Source organism: Eulemur rufifrons, chromosome 7 (genome assembly GCF_041146395.1).
Source record: "Eulemur rufifrons isolate Redbay chromosome 7, OSU_ERuf_1, whole genome shotgun sequence".
NCBI classification, from domain to species: domain Eukaryota; kingdom Metazoa; phylum Chordata; class Mammalia; order Primates; family Lemuridae; genus Eulemur; species Eulemur rufifrons.
In genome coordinates, this window is record NC_090989.1 from 114303036 (window position 1) to 114321913 (window position 18878).

Genomic DNA, 18878 nt, shown 5'->3' on the forward strand with positions numbered 1-18878 from the left:
ACATAACGTGGCCCTACAATAGGCAGATGGGAAGAAAGAACAAGAGAACTCTGAGGGAATTCACCTTGCAGGTGTCATTAGTTCGCTGGGGGAATGTTGGTACCGGTCACTGAAGCCCTGGCAGCTGGCATGACTGGAGAAAGTTGCCAGTGGAAGCTACCTAGAAGTGCTATAAGGTGGGGGCAGGGGGCAGGGGAGCTCCTGAAAGTCTCACTGGGAAGAGGCATCCTTCTTTGTGTCTCGAGTTATTGCTGTGGCCTAGGCAGGGGCACTGGGGTGAGAGAGCCATCCCCAGCCACAGGGCTGAACGAGGAATTCCAGCTTTAGTGAGAATGGCTGGGATGAGAGTGGCATCTTCCTGAACTTTCCAGGTTTCACTGAAGACAGCAAAGGCTTTGCAACAGCACATTGTGGAGTAACCAGCTGCCATGTGTCCTCAAACGGCTCCAGAGAAAGGGCCAATCTATAGAGAGTACTGTCGAGGTGGGAGCCACAAGGCTGGTGAATAACACATTCCATTGGCCTTGGCTCAACTTCCTGGGAACAAACTGTGCGTTGGACACGTGTGTGAAGGTGGGTCACTGAGGAGTGTAGTCAGCAATGACACCCATAGAGAAGCTCGGGAAGCAGGACCGGGCAGGGGGAGAGGCTGAGCAGCAATGCAGATGCAACAGACACCTCAGCTGATTCCACCCTCAACTGGAACTGGGGTGGCCCTTCCAGAGTTTTCCCAAGTTGGGACCAATTTTTAACTCCTGCATAGGCCAGTCGTTGAGTGCAGTTCTTAGAGAGGGGTGATAACCTTGTTCTGTGGGAAATTCCTGGAGAGAGGCCAGGTGGGAGCCCTTAGCAGCCGGGGGAATGAGTGCCTTGGTCCTGAATGAGAAATCAGGGAGGCTCACCCCGGCACCCACTGCACCATCCATCAAGTCCAGAAACAGGTACTAGCTAACTACTATACGGCCAGCACTGGGAATTTATCAGTGATAGGGACAGACAATATCTGACAAGGTAGAGTGAAGTTTACTAAACCTTTCTTCACCTCAATAGCCTCATCCCTAAGCTATGAATAATAAGAGTTTTTAACTCATAGGATTGCTGTAAAGAGTGAATGAGATTATACACATGTAGTTCTTAAAACTCTGCCTGGCACATAGCAAGCTCTTAGTATTAGATGTCGTCATTGTGTATAATGTCCACTCTCCAGTGTTGGAAGCCTGCCTGGAGGACCAGCAGGGTGATCAGCTCCACTGCTGCCACTCTTCCCAGGTATGTATTTCCATGAAGAAGAAAGAAGCCCCCGGGAAATACCCACCTATGGGAAAAAGAGTTGGGACACTGGGCCTGGCCCAAGAGCAGTAACGAGCTACCACTGAAGGTTCTCAGAGGAGTCTATCACGTAGACTGGTGGCCAGCCCAGCCCCTGGGACTCACAGTGCAAGAGGGAGGCAAGAAAGAGAAAGGAACAACTCATAAGGCTGTTTACATAATAAGCGTAGCCCCTCCCAGAACACTAGCCTGCCTAGGCCAGCGGCTCTGGGCAAGAAGCCATGGGATACTCATCAGGCAACCCACTCAAACCCACGGCCATCTCTTCACCTTGCTGCACCGCCATTACCGGGCCCCTCATTTCCTGTACTTGGGCTCTGAGCTGGGGCTTGACCAGGGCCCCACATCCAGGAATTGCCCTTGGCTCCTTGGTTTTACAACCACAAATAACGGTCTCCCAGCCTCATCTCTTGGCTTACCTGTAGGCTGGGTGCACAGCAACTGGCCCCCATTTGTCAGTGAAGAGGGAGTGGGTGGCAGAAATGGGAGTGAAGGGTACTGTTCTCAAGTGTGGGCCCCTTGGAGAAGTGGGAAGAGACATCATTTTTTGAAGGGTTTGGTACTTTAGCAACACATGCAGTGTCTCTGCTGCCTCTGGAGGGGCATTTGAGATGGCAGCAGCAGCACTGGTAGTTAGAGATTCTTGGCCTTGGCAGCCACAGAAACATCACAGGAGGCCACTGCAAAGGGGAAGGGTGGTTACAGGGGCTACCCAAAAGAACTGTTTTATGTAGTACACATGAAGCTCCTTGTTCGGAGAGTCTCTAGACTTGTCCTCCCAGAATAATTTGGGAGGAAGCTGAGGGGCTGGTAGAGATAAAGCCAGAGGAAGTCTAGTTTGTAAGTCTTGTGATCCTGTTTGTTCCTACAATCCACCTCCTGCCACTACTACCATGTTTGTGCAGCCCAAGGTGTTGAGATACATCTGGGTAATTGACATCAGTTGTCACTCAGCCTCCACTCTTCAACCTGGTAACCGTAGCACAATTTCCTTCAGGGGGAGCACCAGCTCTACCTCTCTCAGCTCATAAAATGATGATGGGGTTGACACAACCCTTGGCTCCAGGTATGGGCATGTGACTCAAGCCTAGCCAATCAGAAACAATATCATTTTTCTTTTGGTCACAATGATTGGTTCAGGGATGGGCACATGATCCAAACAGAGCCAATAAAACTCAATGTGATTTTTGCTGGGAATCCTAAGAAAAAGGTAAGTACTTCTTTTCTAATAGACATGAATGAGGTCTGCTGCGGCATGCAATTTGTAACCACATGGGACAGTAATGACTGGAAACTGAGCAAATACGGAGGACAGAGGTGAGAAAAGGTGGTAGGGTTCCAATGATACCATTTAAGCCTAGATCTATGTTTGGGCTTTTCAGTTATGGGCGATAATGTATCTTGGTTTTGCTTAAGGGTGTTTGTGGTGTTTTTCTCTGTCACTTGCAATCAAGAAAATCTTGATAGGTGCAATCTATAAAACTAAGCAGCACAAGATTGGGAACATAAAGGCATGTGAGCTAATTTTAGTTTCTCTTCTCTCCCTTCATTTAGTTCTCATTACAACTATGAGATGTAAGCAGAGGCAATGGTTTTATTGTCCCATTGAAGAGGTGATCAAATTATAACTTTGTTGAATGAATTGCCCAAAATCTTCTAGCTAATAGGTGACAGAGCTTGGAGTTGGCTACCCTCTGATTTGGTAAAGTCAACAAGATCAGTACACCAAAACACAACAGTTAGCCAGGTCTATTTATTGGGATTACCCTGAGGATAACTTCAGAAAATTATTTGATGCTTCAAATATTTTTTATTTACATCTATTAATCTAATTCTATTCTGTTGATTATATTTACAATCCCATAGTTTTTCACATTAATGGAGAGAAAAAAATGCCTGTAAGAAACAAATTTGATTGATCAATAACAATTTCTTAAATACTTATAAATTGCTTCATCAACTCCCATCTCATTTCCTCAGCTTCTGTGTCTCTGGTTTTCCAGAGATGCCCACTGAGTTCCATAACTGAGAGCAGAGTTCAGCAATAGTTGCTACAAAAATCAGTGGTGGGCACAGGTAGCATTTAAACAGCACTGAATTTTCTGCTCCCAAGCATGAATTCGTCTCCTGGCCTGGGAGTACCAATGTTGGGTGATGCCCAAGGACATTGAGACAGACAAACTGACTGGTAGATTGGTTTCTTCCATTATCCATCCTAAATTCTCCATGGCATCACTCTGTCTACCTGCTGAGATGTGAATATCTCTTATTGGAAAACGTGAGGGACAGATGCTTGCCTCATTCATTCATTCATTCATGTAACAAATACTAGTCATAAACCTAGTATTACATAAACACACAGGACCTGCTGTGTGTCAGACACTGGGCTAGAATCTGAAGATACAAAGCCCACAAATCGACAACTCCTACCCTCAACAGACTTATGAGCTTAGAGAAAGAGACCCACACCCATGAGAACAAGGTACCTAGAGCAATTTAGGTATTGTGATAAAAGTGCGTACAGAGTACAAAGGGGGAAAAGAAAGGAGGGGTCAGTTCCACGAGAGGCAGGGGGCAGAAAAGGCTTGCAAATAACTGGTGCTTAAAGTGACTCTTGAAAGCAAAGGCGAGATTTGCTGGAAGAGGGGGATGTAGTTAGGTAGGGAAACCCCAGGCAGAGGAAGCAACCAGACCTTGCCATTTCAATTGCATGTGACAGAAAACCTGACCTCAATTGGTTGAAGCAAGAAGTGAATTAACTGGGGAACTGAGTGAGAAAAAAGTTCACATATAGACATGTCAGACATGGCCAGATTCAGGACCCCAGATTCAGGACTGTTTTCAGGATTTGATTTTTCTCCATCTCTCATCTATTTCTTCTGAGATGGCTCCAGTACTGTCAAGATGGATCAGCAGATCTGACCCTACATTGTCTCAGATTTCAGCTTTAGAGGAACGAGTACTGCCACATGCCACTCGTCTCAGAAAATGTCTCATGGCACCCCAGTGGCTCTGGGGAGGTGGCAGTCATTCGCCCATCCCTGAAGAAATCACTGTGGCCAGGAGAGGGTGAAGCCATGGCCTGAGTCATTATTCTCACATAGAGACGGGGTGGAGCCATCCTCACCACGACAACTTGTTTAGAAGGACAATCTGGGCATTGTTCTCATGAGAAGGAGTTTACAACAAACGTTCGTTTCAGCACTAGTCCTTCTGTGGCCAGAAATCTGGAGCACTTCAGCATCATAGAGCTCCAAGTGACCAGCACCAAGTCAGATTCTCCAAAAGGACCAATTTCTGGTCATCTCGCCTGTAAGCAACCATTTTCTCTGGACTCCACACTTTGGGAAGGATTTTCACTTCATTTCTGCTGGAAAGTCCCAGCCTCTGGAGGGAGCCAGCCAACAGCTGCAATCCTGAAAGGCTCCCTAAATCTTGGGGAAGCCCCAGCTTATCCACAGATGGGGACATAGTCTCTTCCTTCCCTCCTCTCCTGCTGTACCACCCCCTCTCAGTCCCTGTGTTTACCGAGGCCAGACCACAAGGAGTGCCACCTCAGTTTTCTATTTTTTAGTAGACCTTATTGGAATCTCGTAATTGGTACAGGCAACTACAGGCTTCATATCCCAGCATCTGAGCTTCAAGTTTGTGCAGGGAGCTCGCTCCTATACTCTCTCTACCTGCTTATTGCATATTATCTTCAAAGCTAAGAAATATTCTCATTCTTGGTATAGTGTCTTCCTTTTCTGGAACTTTCTGACTTATGTACAGTTCCCTATATCCCCCTAGCCTTTCCTATACAGATAAGAGGAGGCAATACATATCTGTATATATATACACACACATCACATATATACATATATGTATATATATATATCTACACTTTATAGGTAGATATAGTTTTCTATTTTCTATGTGTTTAGTTTTATTTTTTATATTAAAGTAACAAATGCACATATTTTTAAGTGTTTCAATAAAAATACTATGAAAGGATATAATAAATAAATCTCTCCTAAGATAACCATTCAATAAGGTGATCTGTATTTCCTTGTTTACACTTTTCTATAATTTACAGAGTTAATTAATTTTATTTTGTTACTTAATTTACCTTCTACAATGATCAGGTATTGCTTTATATTAGAAAATAAGGTCAATAGAGCACAATTTTAAAAAAGAACCAAGCTTTCCATCATTCCCTGCTACTTATAATAGAAAGTCTAAATTTTTTGGCTGAGGCTCTATATAATCTGGCCCCAAACTATTGATAATGAATTTTTTAAATTGTCTTTATTGAGGTATAAATTACATACATTAAAATATACCTATTTTAAGTATGTAGTTCAATGGGTTTTGGCAAAAGCATACACCCATGTAACCACCATAATTAGGACATAGAACATTTTCATCACCCCAAAAATCTTCATATTTTCAGTCTATACTCACCTTAATTCCTGGTCCCAGGAAACCACTGATGTGCTTTCTGTCGCTCCAGATTATTAACAGTTTTGCCTGTTGTAAATTTCATATAAATGGAATCATACAGTATGTGTTCTTTTAGGTCTGGCTTTTTTTTGCTCAGCCTAGTGTTTTTGAGATTCATCCATGTTCTTGCATATATCAGTCATTTGTTTCTTTTTATTGCTGAGTAGTTTTCCATTGTATGCATATATCACAGTTTATCTACTCTCCTACTGATGAACACCTGGGCTATTTCAGCTTTTAGCTATCATGAATAAAGCTACAATGAGCCCTTGTGTACAAGTTTTTGTGTGTGCATATGTTTTTATTTCTCTTGGGCAAATACCTAGGAGATTGCTGGACCAAAAGGGTATGTTTAACTTTATAAAAAATAGGCAGATGGCTATTTAATAGAAGAACAGAGCACTCAAATATGTCAACACTCTGGGCCTTGGCTGCCTCATTAGCAAGATAGGAATACAGTAATATCTACCCTGTCTAATTCTTGCCACCTTTGTGACGATCAGAATGGATAATGTGTGTTAACACATGAGGTGCTAAACTGTGCAGTATGGAAGAAGGGATTCTGAGGAAAGGGAGATAAGTGAGGTTGATGGAATCAGAGATGACTGACAGAGAACCAGCTCACCTTTGGATGATCAGTTACATCTGCCTAACAGGTGGATGGTGGGGTAGATGGATGGAAAGATGACATATCCTCAAGGAATAAAAAATAACTTAAGGAAATAGGGAGTACATTAGTTTATTTGTATTACATGTTTTTTAAAAATCACATTTACACAAAGAAGGTCCCAAACTACTTTGTGATATGTATTGTCTTTTTAGATGCTCAACTGAGGCAAGAGTGACAAGAGGCTGGTGCGGTCCCTGAGAAAGGCAATGCTCCTGTCAAGAAAAAGGGATCATCTTGTCTCTTGCTTCAAATTATGCTACATCAAGCTCTATTTAGACTTTCCTAGAACACTTTCTATTTTCTTTTAAAAACCAAAAATAAGCAATGCAAAGAATAGTGAATAAAAGATAAGAGATGCACAAGCTTATCAAAGAATTTTTATTCTTGTGTAACATAACTCTAAGATAATATTGAAGTTTCTCTTTCCTAAAATTTTCTAGTTGCCTAAGCCCCTGACTTATTAAGGCAGCCTCGTGCATTGCTCTGGGTGAGGGAGGAGATGCAGCGTCCTCTCTGCTGATGGCTGGAGACCATGGAAGCCTCTGGAACTATAAACCAGGCTCTTTCTCACACCTTCAAGTCTTTGTGCTTGCTGTTCCCTTCCGGTGAAGGGCTCTTTTCCCTTTCTCAAGGCTGGTTCTAGTTATTGTTCAGTTCTCAGCTTAAATACCACCACAGTGAGGATTCCCTGCTCACTCGGGCCTCTATCACCCTACATTGTTTTAATTCTCTACAGAGCTTTTATCACTGTAGATATTTCTCATGTATTTATTTGTTTGTTTCCTTATTATCCATCTTCCCCATTGGAACATGCGCTCCACAAGAGTGAGATCTTTGTCTTATTTGCCACCATATCCCCAATGCCTGGTACGTAGTAGGAGCCCAGTAAATATTTGATAAATGGAGAAATAAGGTCACCCCTTGGAGAAAGGGAAGAGAAGGAAAGTGTACCAATCCAGGATACTACTGAATTGCCTAAGTAATTACCCAAAATAAACTGAGAAGAATCTGGAAATCATTCAGTTTAGAGTCACTTGGCAAGACTAGGCTTTCTGCTACCTGGGGCTTCTGAGATGGTTCCATTTCAGCTATAGCAGAATAAAGAAAGTTCCATCTTTGTGACACCTAGAGCTATGACTGTAAGATTCATACGTGCTGCACAATTGGTAAATGTCTGAATGTTTTTCCTTATGTAAATATTACTCAATTAAAATGAGAATCTCGTCTGATTATCTAAATCTATTTTTTTTTTTTTTAACAAAGTCTTGCCCTGTGGCCTAGGCTAGAGTACAGTGGTGTAATCATAGCTCCCTGCATCACTGCAATCTCAAACTCCTGGGCTCAAGGGATCCTCCTGCCTTAGTCTCCTGAGTAACTAGGAGGCATGTACCACTACACTCAGCTGATTTTTTATTTTTTTATAGAGACAAGGTCTCACTATGTTGCCCAGGCTGGTCTTAAACTCCTGTCCTTAAGTGATTCTCCTGCCTTTGCCTCCCAAAGTGCTAGGATTAAAGATGTGAGTTGCCATGCCCGGCCTAAATCTATAATGATTTTAAACAATAGCATTAATATATTAGGGTCACTAGTATATATAACATTTTCTCAAACTAAATATAAAAATATTTCTGATATCTTTAAAGTTGTTGGCCATATTTCTACATATTGTAAAGATTTTAGGAAGTCTTTAGGAAGAAGAAATTGATTTTTTAAAATATCTGAATATATAATTAAAGCTGTTTTTCTCAAATTTCAAATTTAGTTTTTATTTTTTATAACTCTAAGTTCTTTTATCTTTACTTAGGTAAATAAAATACAGACTTAAGATAATATGATCTTGTTTAATTCTAAAACATTGGATTTAACATAGGCAAAAGCTCATTTCCAAGAGGAAGGGTACAAATTTCCAGTTGATTATTATTTTGAAATTCTAACTGATGTAAAGTTTATCTTTTGGGGGGGGTGCCCTAAACCCCAGATGTGGGAGAGGCAGGCTAACCCTGGTGAGGATGTTGAGGAGCATAAGTTGTCTTCTCATCAGACAACAGAATAATAAACAAATGAAGGAAAGGAAGGACTGAGGGAGGAAGAGAAGGAGGAAGTTCTCATAGCAAAGAGAGAAGTTATAAGCATTTGCTAAGGTCAAACACACTATTTGTTTAACCACTTGCAAGTGAGAAGCTGTTTGACTATCCAGTATACCAGGCCAATTTACCTTAAAATCTAATCCTTCATCTAGATCATCACTGTCCAATACTTGTGGCTCCTGGGACATTCGAAATGTGATTAGTGCAACTTAGGCACTAATTTTTTTAAACTTTATTTCATTTGAATTAATGTAAATTTAATTTAACTTAAATAGCCACATGTGGCTAGTAGCTACCATATTGGACAGCACAGATGTTCATAATTAGCTAAATTATACTAAGTATTCTAATTTACTGTTTCTTAGAACAATATTAAGGTAATCATCATTATGTTTCAAAATTTATTAATGTAATGTGGCTAATATTTTGGAAAAATAGAGAAGAAGCAACAACTAAAGAGCATCCAACCACCTTCTTGGCTACTTTTTGTGTCTAACGTTCTCACATTTCCTTTTTTAGAAAGCAAGAAAAAAATTTTTTCCTTGATTCTCTAGTGTTTTTTGCAGAAATAAAGAAAATCCAACCATCAGATCTTCATCTGAAATACTACCCACCTGGACACTTACTGATTCCTTTTTTTTTTTTTTCCTTTTTGCCCTGAAAAGTTCAGTTGATTATTGGTTTTGCTATTTCAAAATTTTTTTTTTGGTGGTAATAAATAATTTTGAAGGTGCTCTGTTTCTGGATAAAATACTTTGAACTCCCTAAGTTTTCAGACCTGCGAGAGCTATCTTTGATGAGATGGCATCTTGGAGAAAGGTCCAATCAAGTGCAATTGGGTCATAATTATTCTGGAGACAATCACGTGGTTTTGTAATTTTTCTTTTAAAATTAATTTCTCTTGCTTGGTGCTATGGTCTGAATATTTGTGTCCCCTCAAAGTTCATGTGTGAAAATCCTAACCCCCAAGGTGGGTCCTTTAGGAAGTGATTAAGTCATGAGGGTGGAGCCCTCATGAATGGGATTAATGTCCTTATAAAAGAGACCGAAGAGAGCTGCCTTGCCCCTTCCACCATGTGAGAATTCAGTGAGAAGGGGCTATCTATGATGAACGGCCACCACAAGACACAGAATCTGCCAGAGCCTTGATCTTGCACTTCCCAGTCTCTAGAACAGTGAGAAATAAATGTTTATTATTTATAAGCCACCCAGTCTGTGGTATTTTTGTTATAGCAGCCCAAACAGACTAAGACACTTGATCTTTCTTTTCCTCTGCTACAAGTTTTTGTTGTTAGTGGTAGTATAGGGAGGTGTTATTTTGTTTTAAGAAAAGGGGAAATGCAATCCAAAGATACCCCTAGATTTGTGGAACCAGGAAGGACTATGACATAACCATCTGGAAGAGGTAGGTGACACAGGATGCCTGCTGTGTATCTAATTCTACACCTGACTTCTGGTAGGTGTCTGTTGTGGAGAAAGAGTAAAAAAAGGATTTGAAGACTTAGGCACCCTAAGACATGCACCATGACAAACAGCCCCACATAACTTTCAATAGAGTATTGAAACCACCCAACAGAGTGACCTCCCTGATAGAACTGGCAAGCACACAAGTATGCACTGGTATTAGTGTCACAAAGTTAAATTCTTAATATCTCCAGCCTTTACAGGGGGCAGCAACGAAGTGTTTCTCTTCCTCCCACTCTACTCCCACCTATCCTGAGAACTTGAAAATAAAATTGTCTCGGAGAACAAAATCCTAAAACCCACTTGTGTAGCAGCCATGGGAGTGCACCACATAGATCTCCCTCCAAGGGAGAATCTGCTCTAAGGACCATCATTAGCTGGCAGCCTCCATCCGCCATGCCTTTGGGATCTGCTGCATCATACATGCCAAGGCCACACTCCACCCAGGCTGCCCCCAGCCAATGACCGAGCAAGACAGAGGTACCAGAGCCAGGCTGCTTCTACCCAACGCAGGGCTCCTCTGACAGGCCATCTTTGCTAGAGCTCCTCATTGCCCTGCCATGATTTTACTCAGGGCTGCACTGTGGTCTGAAGCTCTTCCAACCCAATCTCCCTTCTTTCCTTAACTCCTTTCACGGGTTTCAGACCTGCATTGCAGTCTGGAGCTCCCCACCTATTCATGGTTCCTCTTCCATTCATCCTCCATAGGCATTTCCTCCGATATATCGCTTGCACGTCAAATTCCATATTGGTGTCTGCTTCTCAGAGAACCCAAACCAACACAGTAAAAAGTGGATAAGACTAGTTATTTGAAGAAATAATCTTAAATAGCATTCTCCACAGCGAGGGCAGGAACCAGGTCTGTTCTAGCCAACACCGTATCTCCAGGGCCTAGTAGAGCAGTTGGCATAGAATAGGCCGTTGATAACTTGTGAAAGGAAAGAAGGGTGGCAAGGGAGAAGGAAAGATTTTTGGATTAGCTGGAACTGAAACTCTAAGCATTAGAAGGAAAACAAGTAGGCAGAAGAGGGTGGTCAGTTTGGAATTTAGAAAGGGGGTTCCAAACAGTAAAAACTTGTTAATGTGTCTCCAGCTTTGTCTTGGAGAGATATATGTGCACATATAGATGCATACATACATTCATATATGTGTCCATGTCTATATATGCATGAATGATAATATGTAAGAAGTAGTCTGTATATTATACATACATTTATAACATGTGCCTATAGTTTTCCTCAGAATACCCAGTATATACACATAATACCTAAATATACTACAAAGGTAAAAGAAAAATGAAACAAACAAACAAACAAAATCTCTAGATACTGCCAATGGAAACATTACCAGTTGAGGAAACAGAGACAACTGCCAGCTCCAAGCAGAGAGACAGTGCTTCCATTGCTCCAACATCCCATTTGTACAATTAGTCCTACACAGCAGGCCAGGATACGCCTGTCATTAGTGTCTGGCAAATATCCCTCAGTTAAGAAGTGTCAATTCCAATGTCCCTGAGAAAAGGCTCTGGACTCAATCAAGAGCTGTAATCCTATCAAATTCAATCAAACGGGGGTAAGTCTCATGTTGATTTTTAAAATTAATAACCACTTAATACCCACAATAAATATATGTTGATGTTCAAGCATTTGGGCTTTATTTAGAATTTACTGAGAATGATGCTTTCCTACACATATCTTCTTTTGCAATTATCCTAGTGGAAAAAAACCACGTATTTACAATTCTACTTATTTCTTAGGAAAAATGAAATTTGTGTTGGGATTATTTCAAAAGCATTTATAGGACTGTAAAATCTGTAAAATTGTTTTCAGAATTCTGAAATCAAAGGACTCAGGGCACATACTTCAAACTAGACATTAATATTGTGGATTTAAGACTATGTCCGTAGTCATAATTTTATACGTATATATGTGTATGTGCATATATGTGTAAATTTTGCAGTTCTCTTTCAAGCTCAGAACTCTAAATAGGCTGGGCGCGGTGGCTCACGCCTGTAATCCTAGCACTCTGGGAGGCCGAGGCGGGTGGATCGCTCGAGGTCAGGAGTTCGAGACCAGCCTGAGCAAGAGCGAGACCCCCGTCTCTACTAAAAATAGAAAGAAATTATCTGGCCAACTAAAATATATATATATAAGAAATTAGCCAGGCATGGTGGCACATGCCTGTAGTCCCAGCTACTCGGGAGGCTGAGGCAGTAGGAACACTTAAGCCCAGGAGTCTGAGGTTGCTGTGAGCTAGGCTGACGCCACGGCACTCACTCTAGCCCGGGCAACAAAGCAAGACTCTGTCTCAACAACAAAAAAAAGAACTCTAAATAACCACTAAATTACTCAGTCTCATAGTTCTAATGCCTTTATCTGCATACAATATTTATTTGGATAATGCCTTTTAGGTAGCTATCTTACTTTTTCAGAAGCAATAACCCTTAAGCAATCTTGTAACACATAACAAACCAGGCTCAAATGGGAAATACAAATCTTTTTATTCAAGGTGTTTGGGGAGTAATGAATGTGAGTCTTTTCCTTGAGGAACAAATAAAGAGATATTTTAATTGAGGTAGGTTGTTAACTCTGCTAATGATTAGAATGGGGTTCTCCAAATGGTGGTTTAAAAGACCAATGGGTATATAGGAAGTTACTTGTGAGTGGAGTTAAGATAGGAAAAAGATCTACTATCATTCCTCTTGGGAAGTCATCATCCTAAGTCAGTCTCTTATTACAATAATGTTAACATTAAAATCATTATCATTGATCTTATTTATTGGTGACTTTTTCAAAAGCAAAGAACCAGAATGACTTGGAATTTAAACAATCTCTTTAAATCCCCAGTTAATACTTTTATCATAGAAGAGGCATTGGAAAGGAATGGGAACTGAAGTGACAACTAGTATTGTCTTTGGGTGGTGAAGGTAAGGGTGATTTTCTTCTTTCTGTATTTTTCTATCTTTCAGATTTGATATAATCAAGGAAATTTTTACTTAAAAAACAAAAAGAAGAAGTGGTTACTAATGATGGAAGCCCACACAGCTTGAGAGAGAGCTTCAGTTTTCATTCCTTGGTGTGAGTTAGGGTTCAGGTACTGACACCAAACTCTTGCCCTGAGTGTTGAGAATCAGTGAGTGAGGAGGGCACAAGGACCCCAAGGTCATCTGGGTGAAAAGGAATCTGGGCTGATACCCTTTGGTACTCCAGATATTTCTTGCTCCAAATTCCTGGCATCTTGTTAGCAACCAGGCTTGGTGGCATTCCCTTCATCTTTGGGGTCCCAGCACTTCCTCTAGTGGCCCTATTGCGTTGCCTTCCTGGCAGACAATTACCAATATGGCATGACTAATGATTATGAGTAATACTGAGTCTTGATGAGACAGCCAGAGGAGTTAGCTACAGAATGCACCCGACTGGCTAAATGATTCAGTCTATTGGATGAGACTATTTAAATATGATAAGTACACCTAACAAATAAAAAGATATTTGTTTCCTACAGCGGACACTAATAACTCTTATAGGCAAAGGTTCATTCCCCAAAGTCAACATAATAAAGCAATTTTGAGGTGTTCAATTTGTTCGATTTATTTTTTTGTTCGATCTGGTGGTGGTGGTAATTGTACTCCTTTCTTCATGGTTCTCATTACCATCAATGGCCCACACATTGTTTTTCTAGGGTCAAGGTAGTATTTTTTATTAACACCTGTCCTGGCCGGGCGCGGTGGCTCACGCCTGTAATCCTAGCACTCTGGGAGGCCGAGGTGGGCGGATCGTTTGAGCTCAGGAGTTCGAGACCAGCCTGAGCAAGAGCGAGACCCCATCTCTACTAAAAATAGAAAGAAATTATATGGACAGCTAAAACTATATATAGAAAAAATTAGCCGGGCATGGTGGCGCATGCCTGTAGTCCCAGCTACTCGGGAGGCTGAGACAGGAGGATTGCTTGAGCTCAGGAGTTTGAGGTTGCTGTGAGCTAGGCTGACGCCACGGCACTCACTCTAGCCTGGGCAACAGAGTGAGACTCTGTCTCAAAAAAAAAAAAAAAAAAAACACCTGTCCTTACATCTTTTCTCACACCCAAGTCTTGTCTGTATTACAAGGTAGAAGCCTAGATTCTCTCAACAGTCTCTTCCAAATTCTTGGAGCTCCATCTCCACGTGGAAGAGGGGGTAACCTGTTGTTCCGAAGCATTCACCTCAGGCTTGGTCCTCCTTTCCCAGGAAAATGTTTGCTTATATGCAGCTTCTAATGGAAGAAAAAGGAAGAAAGAAGCTCTTTCCCAAGATCTCCAGAGTGGTAGGGAGAGCCTTGGTCACAGTCCTTGGACAGTCCTTGATCACACGCCCCACCCACCTGTGGGCTGGAGGAGCAGTGAATGGAATCAGTGTTCACAGAACCACAAGGGATGAGGAGGGCTGGTTCACCAAGGAAGGGATCCTGGGTAGATAAACAACATATTTATTTCCACTACGCCCACCGTCTCCTTGTGTATGGAGCATTCCTGAGTCCCAAGAGAGGCTCTGATGCATCGGCATACAATATTGATTAAAAGTTTGAGGTTTCCAGTCAGCCTGGGTTCAAATCCAGGCTTTTAATTTACATATTGTAGATCTTAGATTAGTGGTCAACCTCTAGAAATCTCAGAGTCTTCATCTGTGAAATGGTGATAATCCTTCTTACCTCATAGAGTGCTAAGAGAATTCAATGAAATATTATTGTAAAACACTTAGCACAGTTACTGGTGTATAATAAGTGCTCAGTAAAAGTCAGAGATGATGACAACAATGACTATGATGATGATAATGACAATTCATTACAGAGGGCCTCTGTTGGACAAAGCTTCATTTCAAACCAGCAAGAAGCAGCTGACTCCTTTGTGTTCAGTTTGGCCAGCTTTCATGTGGATTGCCTTTGGTGCAAATAAAATCCCTAACCCAGGCCAACGTGGGCAGGTGAGTGGAGCTGATTTCATTCAACACATCATATTACCTCTGCAACTGCATACATAAAGGACTCCTTCGGGCTGCTTTCCTCAGCAAAAGGATACAAGGATACAGGCTAATTAAACTTTGTAATCCCCCTCATGGACATTAATCATACTTGTGCCTACCCATTATTTTTTTAGTAGCCTTTTAATATTTTTGGAAATTTCTACATTATGTGACCCTCATTCCCCGCATAATATTGAATTCCCAGCCTCCCTTTTAGCTGAGATGCAGACATATGACATGGACAGCACCAATCATATGCACTTGCATGAGACACTGATCAAGAGATCAACATGAACTAAGAGGTTCTGTGCTGAGCTCTCTTTCTGTAGGGGGCAGCAGAGGTGTCTGGCCTTTGGAGCAGGAGTGTTGCAAGGTCACATTCCCAGAGCAGAAAAGCATCTGAGGTGTTCACAGCAGTAACGACTGCAGTAAGTTCAAATACCTGCATTTGGTGCTTAGTCTTGGTGGCAACAGATTTTTACTGGACCATTTCTGAGGAGAGGTTTTGGCCATTATTCTGGAAAAATTATCCTTGAGACTGTTTCTCCAATTCTCTTAATGATAATGGGAACTATTTGCTATTTAAAAATACATCCCTTTTACTGTTTGAATTAGCAGAGTGAACTCACTCTGAGTGGACTCTTTTTTTTTTTTTTTTTTTTTTTTGTAGCTAAGAAGCCTGAACAATACAATTCTTCTGTAACATTTTATTCTGGGCAAAGGGGTATGTGGGGAAATGTCTACTTTTCTTCCTACTATATGTCTACAAACATCAAAAACTATTGAACTAACTTTTTTTTTTTTTTTTTTTACTTTGTGAAGACCACAAACAGCTCTGATTTATTAACCTAAGTCAATTAACTAAATCCCCTGAGCAGTTTGTGATACAAAAAAACTATTGAACTAACTTTTAATTCTAAAAATCCTTGAACATAAGAGTAGCTACTGATTTGGTCTGTGCACAAGAATTCAAAGATAACAGAGAGTTCCTAAATGTTGATAGTACCTACAAAGCTGAATTCAGAAAAGGCATTTCTATCACTGCAGTATTAATATCATAACTGTATACTATAATATTTTCCAAGATAAAAAAACATGGAGAAATTCCAGTTTGATAGTTCTAAAGAACTACAGACATTGTGGAAATATCACAAACATTGTATAACAGGCTGCATAAAAGAATTCCCACACTAATTGCTTTCCAGATACTTTTCATTCATTTTATATATTTGTAACACTTATAAATCTAGACACCCTGTGTGGTGCAGCTGAAGTAGTATCACATTCAAGGAAGCAGAGACTACTCCTGAGTTCCAGATACGGCTCATGCCTCTTCCATTGTAAAAGACCAGTGGAAGGGGAGAGTCCAGCCACTCCCATTATTTCTTCTTCCACCCTCTTGCCATCAATCTGATGCACGGCCCTGGATCGGTGCTCAGGCACATTTCAAGACAATTGGAGATTATCCATATCTGAGGTTAGTTGTATTGGAAAAGGCATACTTACTTAAAATAGGCTCCAAATTTTCATAGCGGATATTGAAAAATTGTTTAGGATTTTATCTTTAAAAATGAAACTGAAAATTAGAAAATTTAAATTTATTTTGTATGTATCAAAATTTCAATTGTATGCTGATTCTCATAATGAATAAAGAATGAATCAATGTGAATTTTTTTAGAATAATTTTCCTGACAAAACTACATTATAGCAAAGTACAAACATTCTTCCCTTCACAGGGAAGATTTGATTTTCATAGCATAATAATATAGAAGATTACTTTTGGAAAATTATTACAGGGCCTTTTCATTTTTCTTGTGGGCTTCTCTTAAATACTTTGGTACTCAAAATCATCCTTTTTTGGAGAGATTTGTGGTCAGTAACCTTCTTCAGTTTCTTTCCTTCAGTTGTTCACTGGAGTATCTCATCCAGGTCTTCATTTGTCAAAAAAAAAAAGGTCATCATTCTCCCACTTCTTTCAATATCACTTGCATTCATTTTATGAAATTCTGGATTTTTTTTTACATCAGTACAGCACTATGAAATGAATGTGCATTGGATTTACATTGCATTTTCAGATGTTTACGAGGTTGTAAATTAACCAGAGACTAACTTACAATGATGTTGACATATTGAGCCCAGCTAGATGCTAATATTATGCAGCAAGCAATGTTTGAGTGGGGCCTAATTTTATAAGTGGTCAGTTCATTGGTGAATATTTTCATATATTCCCATAACTTTGATTCTCTGCACAACACAGGAACTGCAGAGACTGAGTAATACATACTTTGGATAACAAGGATAACTTTACCGACCGCTCCACTTTTCTTTCGAGAATCTACTCACAGGGATTTTTCTTTCTCTCCCCTTTTCCACTGCCTGTAGTTCTGTAGGTCCATATCCATTATACTAATTCTGCCTTGAAAAAGTGCAGAAATTGGTCTCACCAAGATGGACCTTACGCTCACCTTCAGAGTCTACTTGGGTCTCTATCAATTTTAACACTTTACACTTCTCAGGATATTTAAGGTTTATAATTTTGGTCAGAACTGTAGTTCCAAGTCAAATATGTGTTTTTAAGAGCAAATAATATGGGTCTTAGTAAACTTTAAAATCACACGGTAAAATCAATGTCTTTCTTATGTGTCTTGACAACAACGGAATGCTCAGTGTTAAAATCCTAACTCTTTAGAGAGGATATGAACACAGTCATCAGTTTATAAATTTAAAAAAATACTGTTGCATATTTGTGTTCAAATAGTCTATCTATTTAGCCATGTTTAATACTTTGGGAGTTTTTTTCTTTAATTTTGAAAACTTAGCTTGGTCCTAAGAATGAAGTAGTTTCTGGCTATGAGGACACCAAATCATTACCAGAAAGTGAATTGAGCAATATTTTCACTTTATAATTTAAAACTATGACTTTTAAATAAACTATCATCTAAAACATGCTATTGGATAACATATTCTTGAAATGTGTGCAAAATAAACAATCATTTATTTTCCTCTTTGCTGTTTTAGAGATATTTTTATTGAGTTGAGGGTGGTTCAAGATATAAAGTAGTTTGCCAAATTCTGTAATCCTTTTTTTTAATGGATACAGGGTGTGGTGCCTTTAGAGAATTTTTAAAATGTTGTAGTTTATGATGTTTTTTTCTTCACTTTTTCAAAAATAGTAAGATAATCTAAATCCCACAGGGAAATTCTCGTTTCTAGTACAGGCTCCTGGCTTCCACCATTACTAAAAGATTATTTCCTGTAGCCAGTTTTACTTATTTCCTTGCCAGGAGTGTTTATGTTCTTAACATTATAAGCTCATTATTAGAAATGAAGTCTTGATAAACACTACTTTCATGCTTTTTTTTTTTTTTTTTTGCTTAGAATGGTAAAAATAATACAGAAGGAACAACACAAATGAGACGTCAAAATTATGTTATGTCTCCCATGGGTGGTGTGGTTATTGAAAATCTCAATGTACCCCTTCTGTTCTTGTTATTCTTTTATTAATCCCCGATTATTGGGAAGCACTTAATAAAATAAATGTTTAAAATTCTTTTTCTATAAATTAAGTAAAGGAAAACCTTGATACCACAAGGCTAGAATTGTTCTTCTCAGAAAAACAAATTCTCTGTAAATCTTAACTTGTCAATACTACAGAAAGAAATTGTTGGAAAAGGTCTTCTAAGAACAGAGAGATGCCAGCAGAGAAACACCATTTTCAGAACATATGGGATGGTGAGATTTGATGGTTTGGTTCTGCCCTCATTATTTGACATTTAATGACAACTCACACACCAATCGCTTGCCTGAGAACCCATGTCTAAATCCCCACACAGAAACCACCTCCCTTGTCATG